We start from the raw sequence: 24,360 nt of genomic DNA, 5'->3' as shown, positions 1-24,360 counted from the left end.
AAGTTAGAACAAGGGAAGTCAAGAAAGACAACTGTATCAATGAGGCAGGAAACTCAGAAGGAGATCATGCTGTAAGGTTGAGTGAAATAGGAGTTGATGGGAAGGGTCAGGGCAGTAACAAATTAAAAATACCATATATGAATGTATGAAGCATTAGAAATAAGATGGATGAGCTTGAGGCTCTTTTGGAAATTTACAGATACGGTATTGTGGGGATAACTGAGACGTGGCTTCAAGTGGACAGGGCTTGGGAAATTAATACTCAAGGCTACACATGCTATTGTAAGGACAGAATGACGAGCAGAGGGGGTGGGGTGGCCATGTTGGTAAGGGAGGATATTCAGTCCCTTGTACGGGGGAACGTAGAATGAGGGGATGTAGAGTCAGTGTGGATAGAGCTCAGAAATACTGAGGGTAAAAATACCCTCTTGCGAGTTACCCACACGCCCCAAAAAAGGAGTCTGGATGTCGGAAGTAAGTTAAATCAGGAGCTGAAATTGGCCTGTCGCAAATATGTTGCTAGAGTTGTTATAGGGAATATCAACATCAGGTAGACTGGGAGAATCAGGATGGTATTGCACCGCAAGAAAGAGACTTTATGGATTGCCTCAGAGATGGATTCTTAGAACAGCTGGTGCTGGAGCCGACCTGGGAGAAGTTAATTCTGGATCTGGTATTGTGCAACGAACCAGAATTGGTCAGGGACCTCGAAGTGAAGGAGCCATTGGGAAGTACTGACCATAATACAATCTGCAATTTGAGAGGGAGAGGGTACAGTCGGAAGTGATAATTTTACAGTTTAATAAAGGGAACTATTGAGCTACGAGGGAGGAGCAGGCCAAAGTTCAATGGTGCAATACCTTAGCAGGGATTACAGTGGAGGAACAATGGCGGATATTTCTGTGCATAATGCAGAAGTTGCAGGATCAGTTCATTCCAAAAAGGAAGAAAGATCCCAGGAGGAGGAGGCATGGGTGGCCGTGGCTGACGAGGGAAGTTAAGAATCATATAACGTTAAAAGAGAAAAAGTATAACATAGCAAAGATAAGTGGGAAAACGGGGGACTGGAAAGAACAACAGAGGATTACCAAGAAGAAAATACGCAGAGAAAAAATAGGTACGAATTTAAGATGGCTAATCATATAAAGGAGGATAGTAAAAGTTTTTTTAGGTGTGTGAAAGGCAAAAAAAATGGTTAAGACTAAAATTGGGCCCTTGAAGACAGAAACAGGGGAAATATTACGGGGAACAAAGAAATGGCACAATAATTGAATTGGTACTTCAGATCTGTGTTCACTGGGGAAGACACAAGCAATCTCCCTGAGGTAACAGTGGCTGAAGAACCTGAACTGAAGGGAATTTATATTTGCCAGGAATTGGTGTTGGAAGGTTGATAAGTCCCCTGGGCCTGATGGTCTACATCCCAGGTTACTGAAGGACGTGGCTCGAGAAATCGTGGATGCGTTGGTGATTATTTACCAGAGATCGATAGATTCGGGATCAGTTCCTGCAGATTGGAGGGTGGCTAAGGATGTGCCACTTTTTAAGAAAGGTGGGAGAGAGAAAGCAGGAAATTATAGACCAGTTAGTCTGACCTCAGTCGTGGGAAAGATGCTGGAGTCTACTATAAAGGATGAAATTACGACTCATCTGGATAGTAGAAACAGGATAGGTCAGAGTCAGCATGGATTTATGAAGGGGAAATCATGCTTGACTAATCTTCTGGAATTTTTTGAGGATGTAACTCTGAAGATGGACGAGGGAGATGTAGTGTACCTGGACTATAAGAAAGCTTTTGATGAAGTCCCGCATAGGAGGTTAGTGAGCACACTTAGGGCGCATAGTATTGGGGGCAAAGTATTAACTTGGATTGAAAGTTGGTTGGCTGATAGGAAACAAAGAGTTGTGATAAACGGCTCCATTTCAGAATGTCAGGCACTGATCAGTGGGGTCCCACAGGGATCAGAACTGGGACCGCAGCTTTTTATAATATATGTTAATGATAAAGTAGATGGTATTAGCAATAACATTAGCAAATTTGCAGATGATACTCAGCTGGGTGGCAGGGTGAAATGTGATGAGGATATTAGGAGATTACAGGGTGACCTGGACAAGTTAGGTGAGTGGTCAGATGCATGGCAGATGCAGTTTAATGTGAATAAATGTATGGTTATCCACTTTGGTGTCAAGAACAGGAAGGCAGATTACTATCTAACTGGAATCAATTTAGGCAGTACAGAAAGATCTGGGTGTTCTTGTACACCAGTCAATGAAGGTATGCATGCAGGTTCAGCAGGTAGTGAAGAAGGCGAATAGCATGCTTGCCTTCATGTCAAGAGGGATTGAGTATAGAAGCAAAGAGGTTTCTCTGCAGCTGTACAGGGCCCTGGTGAGACCACACCTGGAGTACTGTGTGCAATTCTGGTCTCCAAATTTGGGAAAAGACATTCTGGCTATTGAGGGAGTGCAGCGTAGGTTGACGAGGTCAATTCCTGAGATGGCGGATTACCTTACACTGAAAGACTGGAGCGACTGGACTTGTATACCCTTGGGTTTAGAAGACTGAGAGGGGATATGATGGAGACATCTAAGATTATTAAAGAATTGGACACTCGCGAGGCAGGAAACATGTTTCTGCTGATGGGTGAGTGCTGAACCAGAGGACACAGCTTAAAAATATGGGTAGACCATTTATGACAGAGATGAGGAGAAACTTCGTCAGCCAGAGGGTAGTGGCTGTGTGGAATGCTCTGCCTCAGAGGGCAGTGGAGGTCCAGTCTTTGGATTCATTTAAGAAAGAGTTGGATAGAGCTCTCAAGGATTATGGAATCAAGGGTTATTAAGATAAGGCAGGAACAGGATATTGATTAAGGATGATCAGCCATGATCATATTGAATGGTGGTGCAGGCTCGAAGGGCGGAATAGCCTACACCCGCTCCTATTGTCTATTGTCTATTTATGCTAACAAATTAATGTTACCGCACTTGAGCAACCGATCTGATCAAAGCTCCGCAGTCCTGCCACATTCAGTCATAAATGGTGATGGATGATTAAACAAATGACTGGAGGAAAGGGATCCACAAACATCCCCATCCTAGATAATGGAACAGACCTTCATATCAGTGTAAAAGACAAGGATGTAGTATCTGTGCCATCCTCAGCCAGAAGTGTTGAGTCGATGATCCACCTCACTCTCGCCATGATGCCCACAGAACCACAGTTGCCAGTGTTTAATCAATCTGATTCGCTGCCAATGACATGAAGAAACAGCCGAACACACAGTAGATACGACAAAGGCAATGGGACCTGACCCCATTCCTGCGATCAAACTGAAGACTTGTGCTGCACAACAAGCCGTGTCCTTGGGGAAGCTGTTTCATTCCAGCTCCAACTCTCACATCTCCCTGGCAATGTGGAAAATTACTCAGCTATGTCCGGTCCCCTAAGAGGGGAATAATTACAATCTGACCGATTACCATTCCCTCGGGACAGTCACGATAGTCAAGTTGGTGGGAGTTCTTTTTGACAGAGTTGTCAAGCAGCACAGAAATAACTAGCTCAGTGTTGTCTCTGATATGTCCCCATGTAGAGATGGGGCTGTTGTGGAAATGTCATTAGATTACTAATCCAGACCAGGCTAATGGTCTGGCAGCGGGTGGATGGTTAAAATAATTAATAAAATATTAAGATGCAAAATCTGGTGTCAGTAATATGACCTTGAAACCAATATCGATTGCAAACACGAATTTGCTTCCCCAAGGACTTTCAGGAAGTGAATCTCCCGTGCTTTCCTGGTCTGTCCTAAACATGACTCCAGACACACAGATATATGATAAACGTTTCAATGGTCTCTGAGTCGGCCAAGCAAAATAATCTATTGTTTCAAACTGCTCCAAGCTCTTAAAGGATAAAACGAGACAGAACACCCGGCACCAGCCTCGGTATCGGAAAAGGGAACAGTAAACACAATCCTGTTGATATTGCAGAGACGTTCTTCCTAACATCTGAGAGTTTGTGACAACTTTCCCACACACTACACAGAAACACCGGTAAAGGAGGAGGTTGCAAAACACATTGAGCCTCACCCATTCTAGTTCATGCTCAAACATCTCCTCAATGCTCTTTTCCCACACTATGAATATATCCATTAATGTGAGTAACCTTGGAGAGCTATAAAATAAGAAATGCAGTACTCCCTTTGGTCCATCAAGTTTGCCACCCAATTCAGCATAATGATGGCTGGCCCTTTATTTCCACACCGTACTCCTGCTCTCCCACCATCCCTTTCCTGTCTCTAAATCCTTATTTATATAGAGTGTCTTGGCTACCAGGTGTGAGCGAATTCCCCAGGGTCACCAGTGCCTGATTCCAGACATTTATTCTCATCTCAATGCAGAGTGTCCTGTCTGTATCTAATACTTTGGCCCCTTGTTTTAGACATACCAGTCAGGAGAATTATCATTCCTGCTTCCAATCTGTCTCACCCTGTCCGAGTGTTATATATGTTACTGAAATCTCCACTCATTTTCCTAAAGCCCATGGAATACAGGCCTAGTTGCCCCAAACTCTGCTCCCACAACAAGCCTGTCATCCCAGAGATCAGTCTGGCCATCCTTCACTGCATTCCCTCAATGTCAGGTTTGTCCTTTATTCGGTAAGGAGACCAAAACTGCACACAATACTGCACAATGTTCAAGATGTGGTCCCAAAAAGGCCCTGTACAGCTGCAGTAAGAGACCCTTTTTGCTGGACTCAAATCCACCTGAAATTAAGGTCAATGCATCAGTTACCTTCCTAACTACTTTCTGTTCCTGCAATATTATTTTCAGTGACTGGTGTACAGGGAGATCCAGATCATTTTCCATATTACAACTCCCCCCTTGGAGGGTCTGTGTACACTGGTCAACTGACCTCTGGGTTGAGACCTCACTGTGCAGCAGGGACCTTGGAGGGCTGCTCAGAAGGAAACAACAAAAAGGAGTATACATCGCTTTGTAGATCAACATGGTTCAAGCATAGGCTGCCAATCGCTTGTTCCCACGAAAGGGCCCACCGTCACCTCGACCCACCTTACTCTCCATCTGCAACGTATTTGCCCATTCACTCCACGTGTCTCAGTCACCTTGGAGCTTTTCTTACAACCTCCTCGCCCACTCACAATCCGACATCCTTTAGTGCTGTTAGCAGGCTGGGATTTCATACCCGCAACCAAATGCTTAATGCGTTTTGTGAACAGCGGGGCCCGAGCACCGATCCCTGCGATACCTCAGTAACCTTCCTGTGTTCATTTTATTTTTCTGATTTATTTATTTCGTGAATCTGGGTGTCACTGGCTGGGCCGGCATTTATTGCCCATCCCTAGTCGCCCTTGAGCAGGTAGTGGTGAGCTGCCTTGTTGAATTGCTGCAGTCCACCTGTCCCACAATGCCATTTGGGAGGGAATCCAGTATTCTGACCCAGTTGCAGTGAAGGGAAGGTGATATATTTCCAAATCAGGATGGTGAATGGCTTGGAGGGGAACTTGAAGATGGTGGTGTTCCCATACATCTGCTGCCCTTGTCCTTTTGGATAGACGTGGTCGTGAGTTGGGAAGAGGGTGTCTGAGGATCTTTGGTGAACCATTTCGGTGCAGATTGTAAAACACTGCTGCTGCTGAGCGTTGATGGTGGAGTATTGTGGATGAAACGACACTCAAACTGGCTGTTATGCCCAGAATGGTATCAAGCTTCTTTCGTGTTGTTGGGTCTTCAATCATCCAGGAAAACAGGGAGTATTCTATCACACTTCTGACTTATGCATTGTAGATAATGGACAGGCTTTTGGAAGTCAGGATGTGAGTTACTCGCCGCAGTATTCCTAGCTTCTCACCTGCTCTTGTAGTTACTGTGTTTATGTGGGCGAGTCTCGTGAGTTTCTGAGCAATGATTATCCCCCAGGATTTTGATACTGGGGGATTCAGTGATGGTAGCACCATTGAATGTCAAGGGGCAGTGTTTAGATTGTATTTTAGTGGTGATGGTCACCGTCTGGCATTTGTGTGGCTTGAATATTACTTGCCACTTGTCAGCCTGGATACTGTCCAGATCTTGTCTCATTTGGACATGGATTACTTCAGTATCTGAGGGGCCACAAATGTTGCTGAACATTGTGATATCATTGGCGAACATCCCCACTTCTGACATTATAATAGAGGCAAGCCATTGATGAAGGAGACCTGAAGATGCTTCGGCCTAAGCCGCTGCTCTAGTGACTCCTACAGACTTGTCCTGGAGCTGAGTTGACTGACCTTCATCAGCCATGACCATCTTCCTATGTGTCAGGTACGATTCTAACGAGCGGGGAGTTTAACCCGGATACCCATTGATTCCAGTTTTGCTAAGGTCACTTGATGCCACACTTGGTCGAAGGCAGCTTTGATTTAAAGTCCTGTCACTCTCACCCCACCTCTGGAATTCAGCGCTTTTGTCCATGTTTGAGGGAATGAGGTCAGAAGCTGAGCGGCTCTGGTAGAGTCCAAACTGGCGTCATTGACCAGGGTGCTGCTTAAAAGCACAAACACCTTCCATGATAGATAGTAGACTGATGGGTTGGTAATTGGCCTGATTGGATTCTTTCTGCTCTTTATGTATAGCAGATACTTGGGTACTTTTCCATACAATCGGGTAAATGTCGTTGTTGTAACTGTATGGGAACTGCTTGGCTAGGGAAGTGGCAAGTTCTATAGCACATGTTTTCAGTGCTATTGCCAGAATGTAGTCAGGGTATGTACCCTTTGAAGTATCCAGTGTCTACAACCGTTTCTGGATATTGCATGGATTAAATGGAATTGCTGATGACTGGTAACTGAATTACTGAGGACCACTGAAGGAGGCCAAGATGGATAATGCGCTCAGCATTTCTTACTGAAGATTGTTGAGTATGCATCAACCTTATCTTTTGCAATGATGAGCTAGGATATTGCATCATTAATGATGGAGATATTTGTGGAATCTCCTTCTCCAATGACTTGTTTAAATGTCCCTACCATTTCTCCACGAGATGTGGAAGAACTGCAGAACTGAGATCTGATCCGTTGCTTTTGGGATCACATAGCTCTGTCTCTTACATACTGATTATACTGTTTGGCCCACATGTTGTCCTGTTTGGTGGTTTCGTCAGGCTGTCCCCTCATTTTCAGGAATGGCTGGTGCTGCTCCTGCACACTCCATTGAATCAGAGTCTATTCTCTGGCTTGATAGTAATTGTTGCAAGGGGGATATGCCAGGCCATGAGATTGTGCGGGAGTCCAATTCTGCTGCTATTGATGACTCACAACACCATATGAAAACCCAGGATTGAACTGCTAGATCTGTTCGAAGTCTGTCCCATTTAGTACAGTAATAGTGCCACCCAATATGATGGAAGCTATTCTCAATGTGAAGGTGTGACTTTGTCTCCATAGTGACTATGCGATGGTCACTCTTACAGATACTGTCATGGAGAGATACTTCTGCAACTGGCAGATTAGTACGAATGAAATCAAATATGTCTCGTTAGTTCCTTCACCAACTGCGGCAGACCCAGTCTAGCAGTTATGTTCTTGAGAACCCGACCAGTTCGATCTGTAATGCTGCAGCTGAGCCACACTTGGTGGTGGACATTGGAATCCCCCACCCAGGGTACAACTTTGTGTCCTTGCCACGCTCAGGGCTTCCTCCAAGTGTTGGTCAGCATGGAGGAGTACTGATTCATCAGTTAAGAGAGACTGGTACATGGTAATCAGCAGGAGGTTTTCTTCCCATGTGTAAACTAACGCCTCGAGACCTATGGGATACGGAGTCACTGTTGAGGACTCCCAGAGCAATTCCCTTCCAATTGTATCCCACTCCACCATCACTTCTGCTGTATCTGTTACTAATTCTAATAACCACTAATAATTACTAATTCAAAGTTTGTGAGAAGATTTATAGCTTGGGTGCCTGTTGTTGTGGTTCTGTTCGCCGAGCTGGGAATTTGTGTTGCAGATGTTTCATCCCCTTTCTAGGTGACATCGTCAGTGCTTGGGAGCCTCCGGTGAAGCGCTTCTGTGATGTTTCCTCCGGCATTTGTAGTGGTTTGTCTCTGCCGCTTCCGGTTGTCAGTTCCAGCTGTCCGCTGCAGTGGCTGGTATATTGGGTCCTGGTCGATGTGCTCATTGATTGTGTCTGTGGATGAGTGCCATGCCTCTAGGAATTCCCTGGCTGTTCTCTGTCTGTTCTGCTGGTGAGACAGGAGATATCCTGGAAGGTGATGGGGTGTCTGGGATATAGTCATACTCACAGAATCATATCTTACAGACAATGTCAGGCTGTTGTTTGACGAGCCTATTCATTTCTATTTACTGCTTCCTGCCAGCAGTCCCATTCTGGAAACATGGTCATATATTCGCCCCAATCCACTCAGATTTTATTTTGCAAACTAGCTTTACCAAAACTTTCCTGAAACTCCAAGTACTTGTCTCCTAGACCGTTTCTCAAACATAATCCCTATTTCATAAATCCGTGTTAGCGTTGTCTGTGACCATTATTTTCAGTCCCAATACTTTCTCCTAAATCTTTTATTTGCTATGTTCTATGCCCCATGTACTCGAACCTTTTTGCCACACCCGACTTGGTTTTCCTCGTATTGTTTGAAAGTTCTGTGAAGACAGACCTGAAGTAGCTGTTTCATTGTTCTGCCATTTCCGTTACCCATTCTCCATTCTCTGGTTTCAGATTGTAAGGAAGTTTCACTTGTTTTCTCATACTTCTCACATTGACACGATTTGACGAGCTATTACAGTTCACTCTTATAAACTTTGTGAATATACTCTTCAGAAACCCATCAATTCCTGCCTTTTGCTCCTCAATAATTTACCTTCCACACCATATACTCACAGGAGCATAGACCAACAGAAATACAGCACAACCTATATTAGTCCCACTTTGAAACAACAGGCCCATAGCAGGGAATGTTATGACACTTCCAAGTGCTCGTCCAAGTACTTTTTGATGGTTATGAGGCTACCTGTGATACCTCCGCTCTCAGGAAGTGAATTCCAGACCCTAACAGCTTCTGGGCAAAGAACAAACCTCAAATTCTCTCTAATTCTCAAACCCTTCACTTTAAAAGTGTTCTCGCTTGTTCAGGATGGTCACCTGAAGGTCCGAGGTCAAATGCCCTGGACCACTGAAGTGTTCCCCAACTGCGAGGCAAAACTCCTGTCTGTTGATTGTTGTGCGGTGCCAATTCATCCATTTCCGTGGCCTTTGTTCGGTTTCCCCAATATACCATGATTCAGGGCATACTTGCCTGCTACGTATATGATACACAACGTTGGCTGAGTCACATGAGAACCTGCCACGTACATAGTGGGAGGTATCCCCATGTGTAATGGTGGTATCCATCTCCGCACTCTGACACATCTTGCAGCGCCTACCTTGACAGGGTTGTATGGAGTTGTCCTGAGAGCCGGGCAATGTGCTCTGAACAATGATCTGTTTGAGGTTTGGCGGTTGTTTAAAGGCAAGCAGTGGTGGTGTGGGGAAGGTCTTGTCGGGGTGCTCATGACTAAAAGGAACAGTTGCTGTTTATCCACCCATGTCCATGCTTCTCATAATCGTTGCCTTCTGAATCACATCCCCCTCAGCCTTCTCTGCTCCAATGTAAACAACCTGAGCTTATCCAGTTTCTCTCCATAGCGATATGCTCCATCCCAGGGAACATCCTGGTGAATCTCATCTGCATACCATCCAGTACAACCATACCCTTCCTTTTAAGTGGCTTCCAGAGCTACATACAGTATTCCATCTTGGCCTAACCAATGCTGTGTATAGTTCTTATAATCTACACCCCGATTGATTAACGCTACACCCAAGGTCCAGTTCTTAGCTAGTCCATTACCCTTCTCAGTCCCATTCAGTGATGTGTGGAGAAGAACGAACTGAGCTTCCCAATGTGCTGCAATTCATTGATTACTCCCCTGTCTGGTTCCTTCTTCCACTGTGCATCACCTCATATTTATCAGGGTTACGTTCCATCTGCCATTGATCTGACCATCTGACCATTCCATCTGTACCTTTCTGTAACATAAGACCTTTCTCCTCATTGCCAATCAACCAGGCAAACACAAACGTGCTTATCACAATCCCCACCCCTTTCACCCAACCCCTTCATTCACATCTGCACCATTTATGAAAACCACAAATAATAAGGGACACAGCACTTATCCCTGTGGTACACCAAGGGACATTGGTCTCCAGTCACACAAACAGTATTATCCCACCACCCTCTGACCCCTGACACTAAGAAACTTTCCGTTGTAACTTGTCACGTTATCCTTGATTCCATGAGATTTTACTTTATTTTAAAGTTTCCCATATGGGGCTTTGCCAAAGGCCTTGCTGCAATACTAAATAAGTGACCTCCTCAAACTAATTCAATCAAATTCATTAGATTTGACTTCCTTCTGATAAAACCATGATGATTATCCCTGATCCGATCTTGCTACTCTGATTGGAGTTCAATTTTATCCTTCCGTGTTTTCTCCAGTAGTTTCCTTAACTGTGAATTAATATTCGTTCAACTATACTTCCCTGGTCTATCTCTACCAACCATACTGTGAAGTTATAAATCAGACAACACCAGGTTATAATCCAACAGGTTTAACTGGAAGCACACTAGCTTTCGGAGCGTCGCTCCTTCATCAGGTGATTGTGGAGGACACAATTGTAAGGCACAGAATTTATAGCAAAAATTTACAGTGTGATGTAACTGAAATTATACATTGAAAATTACCTTGACCATGTATTGAGTCTTTCATCTGTTCGAATACCATGATAGTTTCACTTCTTTCGTGTGCAAATCAAAAACAACTTTTTGTAAAAAAAAAGTTGCTTCCTCAGGTTAAATGTAACAATTGGTGTTAGCTAGACAATATGTCGAAGGTGTTAGCACTCTGTCTATGCCAGGATGTTTAGATGATTCTAATCTAAAAAGTGAAATAACAGAGTTTTACATTAATTCATGCAGTTTTTGAGCAAAGTATAATGTACTCTGCAATTACAAATTCACCCCACAAAATATAGGTGTGCTTGTGGATCTTTGTGACAGTCTGCTTGTGTGTCTGTCTGGGTTGGAGGTTGTGAGTGTGAGAGAGAGTGTATATGTGTGTAGTGAGTGTAGAGTGCCTTAAGTCTGTGAGGGGTGTAGGTGTGAGTGTGGGAGAGTGTGCGTGTGTGTGTGTGTGTGTGTCTGGGCTGGGGGGTTGTGTGTGTCTGTGAAAGAGAGGGTGTATGTGTGCGCATGAGTGTAGAGTGGCCTATGTCTCTGAGAGGATGCATGAGTGAGTGTGGGAGGGTGTGTGTCTGTAAGAGTGTGTGTGTGTGCCTTCCATGTGTATATATGTGTATAGGAGTGGCTCTGTGTTTGTGTAGTGTGTGTGTGTGTGTGTAGACGTGTCTGTGTGTAGATGTGTATATAGTGCAATGGTCGTCACCTATAGTGTGACATGAACCTAAGGTGCCGGTTGAGGCCCTCGTTATGGATATGGAACTTAACTATCAGCCTCTGCTCGGCCACTTTTCCATGTTGCCTGTCCCGAAGTTCAGCTTGGAGGATGGTCACCTGAAGGTCCGAGGTCAAATGTCCTGGACCACTGAAGTGTTCCCCAACTGCGAGGCAACTGTCTGTTGATTGTTGTGTGGTGCCAATTCATCCATTTCCGTGGCCTTTGGTCGGTTTCCCCAATATACCATGATTCAGGGCATACTTGCCTGCTACGTATATGATACACAACGTTGGCTGAGTCACATGAGAACTTGCCACGTACATAGTGGGAGGTATCCCCATGTGTAATGGTGGTATCCATCTCCGCACTCTGACACATCTTGCAGCGCCTACCTTGACAGGGTTGTATGGAGTTGTCCTGAGAGCCGGGCAATGTGCTCTGAACAATGATCTGTTTGAGGTTTGGCGGTTGTTTAAAGGCAAGCAGTGGAGGTATGGGAAGGTCTTGTCGGGGTGCTCATACTCATTGATATTGAGTTGCAGGTCACCAAGTACATGGTGCAGTTTTTCAGCTCCTGGGAAGCACTGAACAACGAAGGGTACCCTGTCGGTTGCAGCACATGTCTATCTCCTAAGGAAGTCATTGTGGTACCTTGCTGGGGCAACCAACAGGGTACCCTTCGTTGTTCGGTACTTCCCAGGAGCTGAAAAACTATGCCATGTTCTTCGTGACCTGCAACACATTATCAATGAGGTTGAGCACCTCGCCAAGACCTTCCCCACACCTCCACTGCTTCCCTTTAAACAACCGCCAAACCTCAAACAGATCATTGCTCGTAGCAAGCTGCCCAGCTCTCAGGACAACTTCATACAACCCTGTCATGGTAGGCGCTGCAAGACGTGTCAGAGTGTGGACATGGTTATCACCATTACATGTGAGGACACCTCCCACTATGTACGTGGCAGGTACTCATGTGACTCAGCCAACATTGTCTATCTTATACGTTGCAAGCAAGGGCGCCCAGAGGCATGGTACATTGGGGAAACCGAGCAAAGGCTACAGCAAAGGATGAATGGGCACCACAAAACAATCAACAGAGAGAAGTGTTGTTTCCCAGCTGGGGACACTTCTGTGGTACAGGACATTCGACCTCGGACCTTCGGGTGACCATCCTCCAAGGCAGACTTCGGGACAGGCAATAGCGAGAAGTGGCCAAACAGGGGCTGATAGCTAAGAGCAGTACCCATAGGGAGGGCCTCAACAGGGCCCTTGGGTTCATGTCATACTACAGGTGACCACCATTGCACTATATACACGCACAGACACACCTACACAAACACACACACACACACACACGCACAGTCACTCCTGTACACACACATACACATGGACACATATATGCACAGACACGCACACTGACACTTGCACACAACCTTACAGACATACACACTCCCATACTCACACATGGATGCTCTCAGAGACTTAGACCACTCCACACTCATGCAGGCACGTATACCTTGTCTCTCACAGACACTCGCAAACCCCCACCCCAGACACACACACACTCTCCCACACTCACATATGCACCCCCTCACAGACTTAAAACACCCTACATCACTACACACACATATACACTCCCTCTCACACTCACAACCCCCAACCAAGACAAAAACACCACACACAGACAGACAAAGACCCACATGCACACAAATATTTTGTGGGGTGAATTTGTACTTGCAGTGTTACATTGTACTTTGCTCAAAAACTGCAGGAATACAGTAAAACTCTGTTATTTGACTATTTAGTTTAGAATCGATCTAAAAGCATGGCATAGACAGAGAACACAGGGCGCTAACACCTTCGACATATTGTGTAACTAACCCAATTGTTACAGTTAACCTGAGAATGCAACTTTTAAAATATGGTTTTTTGATTTACACACGGAAGGAGCGAAACTATCATGGTATTCCAATAGATGAAAGACTCAACAGACAATCAAGGTAATTTTCAATGTGTAGCTTCAGTTACATCATACTGTAATTTTTTGCTATAAATTCTGTGCCTTACAATTTTGTCCTCCACAATCACCTGATGAAGTTGCGGCTCTCCGAAAGCTAGTGTGCTTCCAATTAAACCTATTGGACTATAACCTGGTGTTGTGTGATTTTTAACTTTGGACACCAGCATTTCCAAATCATGAATCCTGTAAAGTGGGATCGTATTAATCGTTCTCCAGCACTCTGGCACCTCCCCAATGGCCAGATTCTAAATAAAATTAATGTTAGAGGTCATCTCACCACGTTATTCATGCTCTTCTCAAGCATTATTGTGAGATTTTCTCTAGATCTCCCGTTATACATGTGGAGTAGAGAAGGACAATGATTTTAAACAATGCTGTGTATTACCCTAGAGAGCTGAGACTGCTCTAAACTGGATGGGAACCTTTCAGCAGCCTGGTAATGTTTTTGCTGCCTCTGTACAGGATCTTAGTGAGATCACATTGGAGTAGTGTGTAAAGAATTTTTGTACTCAATGAAGAAAGTGTATTGTTATATTGGAAGGAGCTCAGAGATAGTTCCCTCAACTGATTCCTGCAAATAAGGTGTCTTAGGATGGAGAGTTATCAGGAAAGTGGAACAGAGGCCGCGATAACATCAGCCATGATTGTATTCAATGGCGGAGCAGGTTTGAGGGGTTGGATTCCTGACTGATGCTCCTCGTCCATACTCAGCCTTTCGACTGTGTTACACAGTATAGAGGGAAGACTGTCTATCAAACAAGAAGCAGGCTCTCCGGATAAATCAGTCTTAATCAGTTTGTCAGAACGTCACCAGTGGAGTCACACAGTGACCAGTGCGGGTACCTCAACTATTTACAATCTACATCAATGATCAGGAGGTTGGAATAGATATCCAGATACTGAGTTTGGTGATGTCGCTTGGATAAGCAAGAGATTAAATTATCAAGAGAGGGTGGAGTGTCTGCAAATAGTTACAGGAAGTTAAAGACAATGGATAATAATCTGGCAGGTGCAATACAACATAATATAACCTGTAATTTCATTTACAGGAATAATGGAATGCAGTATCTTACTGTAATGGAGAGGGATTACAGGACTTGGTGATACTGTGTACTGGGGGGTTCACTCAGACCCGTTCAGACATGGAAGGTTTTTCTCCATCCCTGATGGTCTGCTCATTGACAATCCGAGTGACCCCATTGCTCTCTGTACACATGGAATACTTTTGATGTGGTTGGTTGGTGGTGGGGATGGTGTTTTGAAACGTGTAGTAAGGGGAAGGCCTTTATCCAAGATACAATTATTCCTTTCTATATGGAGACCCGTAGACGATGGGAATGGCTGCCTGCTTCTGAATGAAGGAACAATGGCTGCTTTCAGGACAGGGGTATTCACCAACATAATATACTGTACATGGACACACTGTATTATTAATAGAGTGAGAGCTCCTTCAGTTCCTCTACCTCTCCCCATGTAATGGCTACTCTGCAGGTACCATGTACACCTTCGGGAATCTCACTATACTGGGAAAATAAGGATACACCTGGCAGCTTCCCGCTGAGGGAGAAGCAATGTATTGATCTCATCCACCATATACATCCTCCATCACCGAATAGTGACATTGATGTTGAGATACTGGGAGAAGACGGAGCTGTTACCGACTCCGGCCTGGAAAGTTTCGGATCACAGAAGCTGAATGAAACTGTGACCCTAATAGCCATCTGCAGCACCGTCTTCCCCCTGGCGTGAAGCTGCAGGTCATGTTGAAGAAGGTGACACCGCTCTGTGACCAGATCCGTGTTCAGTCCAGATCCCCTCATACTCTGCTCCTGGGTTAAGTGTAACTTGGGAAGCTGTTCCTGGAAAACCTGGAGTGGATACAGCAGATCCCTTTCCCAACACACACTCACCCCGTGGTTTCAGAGCTTCCCCTGTCTGCAGCCTCTGTTCCATTTGGTGTTCATGTTACACACCCAGATGCTGTTACCATAGTCCCCATGCTCCATCCAAAGTTGGGTCACCAAATCCTCCAGTCTCACTGAATGTCTGAGGCAGCTCACAGCACAAGCCCCAGCAAACCATCCCCAGCACCTCCACTAACGTTTCAGCAACAGGAGTCAGTCAGAAACCCCTCGGCTACAAATATTGTGGACCAGACCAGATCCCCACAAAATACTTTAAGAAGGCCGCTTAGACCCAAACCTTTCCTTATTTGAAAGAGAGATGTGAAGTGCGTTTTCCAGATATGTTGTGACTGGTCAAAGCACTCAACATTAAGCCAAATATAATCTATTCAAATTCTTTAGTTAAAATACAATCAAAGAAAATTTTGGGAGAGCTTATATGTTGGAACAGTTACACAAACAATAGATACCGTACCTTCTTGGTATACACTGCTTGGCACAAAGATAAATTCAAATACAGATTCTTACATGCAGTTTTTTGATCCAGGAAAAATCAACATCAACAACCATCTCAGAGAGAAAAGCAGCTGGGGATCATTTATTGAAACTTCGAACCCTGATGGGATCTCCAACAGCTTCTGAATGCTGCAGCAAAAAAAAATGAGATACCCTGGTCTGGGAGAGCTGGCCACTGCCCTTCCATTGTTATCACCGTTTTAATAAAACCTAAAGGCCTCCTCAGTTATTTACGTAAACTGTTTTCAGACAGCAGTTCCGCACCTCTGTCTTTAAAACCTCTATTAAAAAAAACAAGAGAAAATAACCTTTTTATAGTGATAGGATCCTCACAACTCCACCTTTAGTAAAATAATCTATCAATATACAAAGATGGATTCATGTTAGATCTCCTAATCTTCTTCTATTAGTAGCAGATAGAAAGGATAGTGAAGAAGGTGTTTGGTATGTTTCCCTTATTGGTCATAGTATTGAGTACAGGAGTTGGGATGTCATGTTGCGGCTGGACAGGACATTAATTAGGCCACTGTTGGAATATTGCGGGCAATTCTGGTCTCCTTCCTTTCGGAAAGATGTCGTGAAACTTGAAAAGGTTTAGAAAAGATTTACAAGGACTAGAGGATTTGAGCTATAGGGAGAGGCTGAACAGGCTGGAGCTATTTTCCCTGGAGCGTCGGAGGCTGAGGGGTGACCTTATAAATGTTCACTAAATTATGAGGGTCATGGATAGGATAAATAAGCAAAATCTTTCCCTGGGGTCGGGGAGTGCAGAACTAGAGGGCATAGGTTTAGGATGAGAGGGGAAGATATCAAAGAGACCTAAAGGGCAACCTTTTTCACGCAGAGGGTGATACGTGCATGGAATGAGCTGCCAGAGGATTTGGTGGAGGCTGATGCAATTGCAACATCTAAGAGGCATATGGATGGGTATATGAATAAGAAGGGTTTGGAGGGATATGGGCTGGGTGCTGGCAGGTGGGAGGAGATTGGGTTGGGAAATCTGGGGGCATGGAGTGGGTGGACTGAAGTGTCTGCTTCCATGCTGTACATCTCTATGACTCTGTGATTCTATGATTGCAATACACACACACACACACACACACACACACACACACACACACACACACACACACACACACACACATATAATATTGACTCTGAGCATATAAATGTTCACAACGAGATTCGATTTCAGTCATTTTACTCCTGCCACAGAATGCCTTTGTCTTTCTTCATCCACGTCCCCAGAATGTGTCAAAACTTAGTTTTCTCGCTCTGTCAACTGTATAATTTCAAATTGAATGGCAGCAATAATAAGCTCAATCGAAACAAACTGGTATTGTTTCACCTGAACGTCTCCAAAAGTTTTAAGGGGTCACGATCAGTGATAAAGATTTGTCTCATGAATGTTCTTCGCAATTTAAATGCTGAAATGTTGTAACGCCAACACCAAGCTCAAGGCTTCCTTCCCCATTGTGGAATAAATCTGTTGATGTTTGCACTGGACACTCCAACCACACGTTACATAATGGAGCACTCCTCATCTCTCCAATAGTTCTTCTGAATAACATAGCTCCTTATGTCTTAGAATAAAATAATTACATACTTCTGTACCTCTTAATGCTGAAAACCCTTCACCTGCTACTCCTGGCCTATGCCAGTAAACCTTACTCTCACAGGGATATGTATTAAGAAGATCTCGCACATTCTTCTCCATCTCTCCCAGAAACCAAACTTTGATTTCTGAACGCAATCATCATCATTAGCCATTTCAGATTCTAATCTTGCCATTGTTTCTGTCTGCTCTTCCACACGAGTTCTCACGACTGCAGGAAGTGAATTGTTGAACTTCTCCAAAATAAGAATCTCTCTAAGAGTGCCTTAGCTTTCCTCTGTTTTTAATGCCATTCTATAACCTTTCAAAATTACTTTGTTTGATTTGTTCAAACTCAATGTACGTTTAACGAGGGAGCTTTTTTTTAGATTCCAGAAACGCTGTCTGTAGCTTCTGGCCCAAGTTCATATGCCCTTCAGATGGCGTTCTTCACCTCCTCATAGTGGTCAGATATGTCCTCCGATAGGGATGCAAATACCTACCAGCTCTGGGTGGATCAACTAAATCCACATGTTAACTGATCACTGCATTTGTTTAGCCACTTTCTCAAATGAAATTAAAAAGGCTTCCCCATCCTTCTCATCAAAATTAGACAATGCCTGAGCGTAGTTAAACAAAACCCCATCAGGCCTTTGGCTACTAAAGGATTGCTCATCCTTACTATCTTCCTCATTCAACCTACCGTCTGCCTTCATCTCCACCTTCTATGTCAACTTTCCTCTCTAATTACTAACTTTTGAAGTTGAAACTCTCTGGTTTTCTTCTCTCTCTCTCTTTCTTCTTCATTTCCTTTCTTTTATTTCTACTTCTCATTTTAAATTAACTGGTTTCAATTCCTTCTCATGTTCAAGGCGCCTCATTTCAAATTGAAATCGAGCCATTTCCAAAGTGTCTGATGGTGGTTCCACCAAATGTAATTGCCGAGCTATAGCTGTAATTATCTCTCATTTTCTCACAGACAAACACAACCCCAACTCCAGCTTGTCTGCCAATTCCTAAAGCTTTGCCTTCGTTACCTTTTGTATAACACCCAACTTCACTTCTTCCACACCCAGAGAACTCTCAGTGACTGAAATAATCTTTATACACAAAACACGTTTTAAACCAACCGAATTCAACATCTGGAACAATACCATACGCGACTTTTGAACCCAATGGTCTCCGTTGCATATTCTCCAGTGTCTGCATGAGAGCATTCTGGATGCTCTGGTTTACTCCCACAATCTAAAGATGTGCACATCAGGTGAATTGTTTGTAGTTTTCAGGGATGTGTGGGTGAGATGCCTTGTTGGGGTAAATATGTCATAATTGGGCAGAGGAATGGTTCTGGGTAGGTGACTCCTCGGAGGGTCGGTGTGGAATTGTTGGGTCAAATGGCCTGTTTGCACATTGTAGGGATTGTAATTCAAACCCAATTTGGTATTATCGATTTAGAACCAGACAAGAGTCCACAGTTAGACCAACCAGACTGTCTCAAATTATTTCAAGAAGGTAGCTTGAATGCCAGCATTTTCTTATTTTAAAGTTGGATGCGAAGTGGGATTTCCAGATGTGATGATACTACCCAAACCACTCACCATTAATTAAAACAAAATATATTTAAACACTCTAATGAAAATCCATACAAAATGAAGAGGAATTTAGAATAACTTAACTATTGGAAACCTTAACCGAATAATGGATACAATACCGTCTACAAATGAACTGTTCCAATATACTAACATCACCTAAACACACCCCATGGTAACAAAGAGCATTCAGACATGCAGTTCTCCTATCCAGGAGGAAACAGCATCAAGTGAAGCTTCAGAGAGAATAGCAGTTAGGGATAATTTACTAAAACTTCCAACCCTTCTGGGACACACGCACCTAATGACTTACAGCTATAAAGAAAAAACTAGAAAGCCTGGACTATGCGAGCTGGCCATTGTTACTACTATTTATTAAAAACACTAAAACCCTAAAAGTTAGTTACTTTAGCCGTTTACAGTCGGCAGTTTGGACTTTAAGATCTCTTTTTAAAAAAAAGAGAAAATAACCTTTTTTAAAAAAAAATGTGACAGCATTGTCAGACAATTTAGATGCCTGGTCCTTTAGTCAATGGGCTTCCCCGTGTTACTGTTCACAAGGTCACCTGAGTTGGCAAACACAGGTAAAGTCCAAGTTACGAGGATGTGTCTCATAACTTCTGAAACACGCCTATCAATGGACCATCACATGGGACATACCGGGAAGTGAAAAACAGCCTGACACACAACATTTCACTGTTTCTGAGCTACACAATGCCAGCTATCGATGCAAAATATAGCCAAAACCAAGGCCAGGGAAAGATACAGAGGGACAGAGAGATTCACATTAAAGACAGAAACAGACAGTTGATTAACTGGAAGGAGGTTGTGGAAATATGGGGAAAAAGACAGAGCAGTGGGACTAACTGGAGAAGTGAGATCTTCGAGAGTACAATTACAAGAATGAGAACATTGAATAAAGGCATTGTCAGATCATCTGAAATGGTTTGTTACAGCAAATTCTGAATCTGCTTCACAGAACACCACAAACAACACAAACTGGGACAAGATGCCAGCCCAGCATGGAGAGCTGTGTAGACCATGCTAGTGTGTTGCTCAGTAAACTGCATTATCTTCCCAGCATGGAGAGCATTGCAAACTTTACTATCATATGCTAACTATACTCGCATCAGATTACTGCCTACAATGGGAAGATTTGCTCTCTCTGCATGTGTGTGTGTTCATCAGAGTGTACAGATAAGGTAAAGTGTTTGAGAATGTTAAAATAAAGGCATTGCCATAAAAATAGCAATATACATCCGTGTGAACATGAATGACAGATGGATGGGAGGTTGGTGTGAGTTCGAATCAGATTTTCTTGGGCAGGTTTGAAGCTGGGAGCATCAGCAGCAGATTATTAACTTCATTAAGGCTGTATTTTATAACTCAAGGTTCAAACAGGAGATGGAATAAGCCAGTGAGATACATCGCGGAGTGGTAAGTATTTCAAGCTAGAAATGGTCAGGGCATGGTGTCAGGAATCAGCTCATGATCAAAGGGATCTTCCGCAGTAGTGACTCATCCGCTTCAGCCGCAGAGATTGGCCAGGCATGGGATGGAAACACTGGAAGGAAGTGGAGTTTGTAACCAGAAGAGTAGACAGTGACCTCCATGCTCTTAATATTTAAATAACAAAGGCAAAGATACAATACATTGCGGTTCTCCGCTGAAATTGAGTAGGTCAGCATCGAGACCCATGAGTAACATTGCCAGAGCAGAGGGAGGCAGTAATTGAACACCTTCATTTATGTAGTTAGTAGTGGTCTGTAGAGTAAATATCTGGATTCAGAGTTTCAACAGGAACAATAATAGTGGACAGAAGTGTAGAAAATATGAAAGAACAGTAATACAGTCATAACTAGTTTATAGATAAAAGATATGGACAATGACACTTACCAGGAACACCAACGATAGCCAGGAAGGGATAATAAAAATATTGCATAAAGAGAAGAGCGTAATAGATCTGCAATGATAATTTCAACAAATCAAATACAGAAAGATACCAAAAATGATCGGATAAACTCCTGTCTGATGTTGAAATATTCCAGTCGAATGTTCTCAGATTCTGATCCATTGTTGGGACATTCCAGTCTAATGTTCTCAGATTCTGATCTCTCCTCCCCCTCTCCCTGAATCTGCTGATCCCTGTCAGTGCTGTCGGTGATGGTCCCGCTCATGTTATGGGATAACGCATTGAACCGCGCCCATTTATAATTAAAAGATGTAAATCCTCCACTGGGACAATTAGAATCTATGGAGATTAGCATTAACCACAGTCACTGAACAAATAGGATCAGTTAACCAGTTCCATACATCACTTTTCATATCACTATAAACGGGAACATTTCCCGGTTTTGGATGGAATGGATGACGGTTGCTGAGGGATGGACCATAAATCTTTAATTTTTTATTTATTTTTCCTTGCATACAATATTATAAACGGAACACTGCAGGGGTGTATATATGTTCCACTCTGTTTATGAAAGGAAGCAGTTATAAAATAATAGATCAGCTACATAAAAAAAGCATCGGTTGGGCAAGTTTCTAGATGCCTTAACCTACAGTATGATACTTATTGAACATTGTGAGGCTACGCTGGATTTTAAGTGCCCTGTTTTCAAATCCTTTTATAACCTTGAGACAGAGCACTGAGACTGCTGCTCAGGAACAGGCCGAAGCAATTCTGTCCCCATGGGCCTCTTACAGAAGGTTAGGAGAAGGCCATTCAGTCCATATTAGCTTGTTGCTAATTGAAAAGGTGGAACTCTGGAATATTAGCACATTTTGCCAACAAAATCATTCAAAATAAAAGGATTTGTCGCTGCAGCTGTATGAGGTGTCACTGAGAGGGCACCTGGAGTTCATTGTTTCTGTAACTGAGAAGGGATGGACCTCCGTCAGATACAGTTTATTGGCTGCTTGTAACCAGGGGTTGCTGTGTCATTTAATGTCTTGTGACTGTTATACAGGAACAGGAGGATCCCATGCAGCCTCTCGAGCCTGTTACAGAGGAGCAGGAAGTGTTTATTTAACATTTCAAGTCTGTTACGCATAAATATTACGATTAAACTAGATATGGAATAGGAAATACCTGATGTAAACAATAAAGTTCTATCTTTGAACAAGGCCAATTTTGAAAGTGTTAGGCGAGCCCTGTGAAAGGCTGATTGCAATACCCTATTCACAGGGATAGGGATGGTTGGTAAATGCAAGGCAATCAAAACTTGGTTTTAGAGAGTCCAGAGCCAACGTGTTCCCATTGGTGAGAGGGGCAAGGCTGGTGGGTGCAGGGAGTGCTGGATGGCTAGATATATTGATGCTCTGTTCAAGTTAAAAACAGGCATATGTCAGGTAAACAGAGCTGAAATCAAGTGGATCCCGAGAGGAGTATAAGGGCAGTAAATGTAATGTCAACGGGGAAATCGAGCCAGAAAAATGTGAACACGAGTTGGCGTTAGAAATAGGGTTAACGAGGTATTGAAGAAATTCTACAAATCTTTTAATGGCAAAAGATTAACTAGGGAGAGAATAGGACACCTTAAATATCAGAAAGGCAACCTATGAGTGGAACCACAAGAGATGGGAGGGATATGAAACGAGTATTTCTCCTCAGTATTGAATGTTGAGGGAGTTACAAGAGCGAGAGAATGAAGAAATGTTTAGTGATAGCTTGAAAAGTATCGATATTACAAGGAGGTGTTGGACATTTTAAAATACATAAAGGTGAACAAATCCCTGGGACCTGATCAGTTGTATCACACAAGTTTGTGGGAAGCTACGAAAGAGATTGCTCTGCAATTTGGTGATATATTTGTATCATTGATTTCCACAGGTGAGGTGCCATAGTACTGGAGGGCTGCTAACATAGTGTCATCATTTAAGAAAGGAAGGAAAAACCAGGTCACTATAGACTGGTGAGTCTGACGTCAATGGTGACTAAATTGTTGAAGGGGATCTTGAGGGAAAGGATGTATATGCATTTGGAAAGACAAGGACAGAAGAGGGCTTTGTACATTGGAGATCACGTCTCACTGACTCGGTGGAAAGTTTTGAAGAAGTGATGAAGACGATTGATCAAGGCAGGAAAGTGGATGTTGTCTTTAGGGAATTCAGTATGAAAACCAACATGTTCTACATGGTAGACAGGTTAGCAATATCAGACTGCCTGGGATCCTGGGAGAGCTCGCCATTTAGATCCAACATTTTCTTGAACATCGGAGACAGGGCTTGACACTGGATATTTGTTCATTGAACTTGGAGACCTGTGACCAGTGGTGTGCCACAAAGGTCAATAGTGAGTTCACTGCCTCTTGTCACAAAAAAAATTTGCATTTGAGTATATGAAGTATAGTCTGTAAGCTTGTAGATAATACCAAATTTGGTGGTGTAATCGACAGTGAAAAATGATATCTCTGAACAAAGTGGAAACTTGATTAGTTGAGCCGAGGGGTGGCAGATGGAGTTAAATTTAGATAAATGTGAAGTGTTGCATTTTGGCAAGACAAATCAGGGCAAGGCATGAAGTAGGGTTCTGTCAAAAGTTGTCAATCAAAGAGAACTCCATTGAAATTATAGAATCCCCACCGTGACGAAACAGGCTATTCGGCCCATCGAGGCCACACCAACCCTCTAAACAGTATCCTACTGAAGAAACCCCTACCCTGTCCCTCTGAGCCTGCATTTCCCATTGCTAATCCACCTCGCCCACACATTCCTGGGTACTTGGGGCAATTTAGCATGGCCAATTCCCACTTGCCTCTATATCTTTGAACTGTGGCAGGAAAACATGGCACCTGGAAGAAACACACACAGACACGGGGAGAATGTGAAAACTCCACACAGGCAGTCATTCATGGATAGAATTAAACCCAGATCGCTGAGCTCTGAGGTAGCAATGCAAGCCACTGAGCTACTGTGTCACCCTGTGGTGCAGGTTCTCCATTCCTTGAAAATGCCGTCACAGGTAGATAGTGTAGTGAAGAAGGCACTTGGTGATCTTCCCTTTATTGGTGCGTGCTTTGCGTCTATGCGCTTGCATGAAATGTTGCATCTGTACAGGACATTGGTTTGGCTACTTTTGTAATATTGCCTTTAATTCTGGTCTCCCTGCTGTCGGAAAGATGTTGTCAAACTTGAAAGGGTGCAGAAGAGATTTAAAAGAATGTTGCAGGTGTTGGAGGGTTAGAGTTACAGGGAGAGTTTGAATAGGCTGGGACTATTTTCAAGTGTT

The 24,360-nt window shown here is 43.5% G+C and overlaps 1 long non-coding RNA gene across 1 annotated transcript in view; it reads left to right on the top strand.

The window, feature by feature from the left end:
• LOC132813619 (uncharacterized) overlaps positions 1 to 24,360 on the top strand; it is a 50,420-nt gene that overhangs the window by 14,203 nt on the left and 11,857 nt on the right. The window lies entirely within an intron of this gene.

This window comes from Hemiscyllium ocellatum, unplaced genomic scaffold, assembly GCF_020745735.1.
Source record: "Hemiscyllium ocellatum isolate sHemOce1 unplaced genomic scaffold, sHemOce1.pat.X.cur. scaffold_402_pat_ctg1, whole genome shotgun sequence".
In the NCBI taxonomy this organism is placed as follows: domain Eukaryota; kingdom Metazoa; phylum Chordata; class Chondrichthyes; order Orectolobiformes; family Hemiscylliidae; genus Hemiscyllium; species Hemiscyllium ocellatum.
The sequence above is the reverse complement of the archived record's forward strand: the minus strand, read 5'-3'. Positions and strand labels throughout refer to the sequence as shown.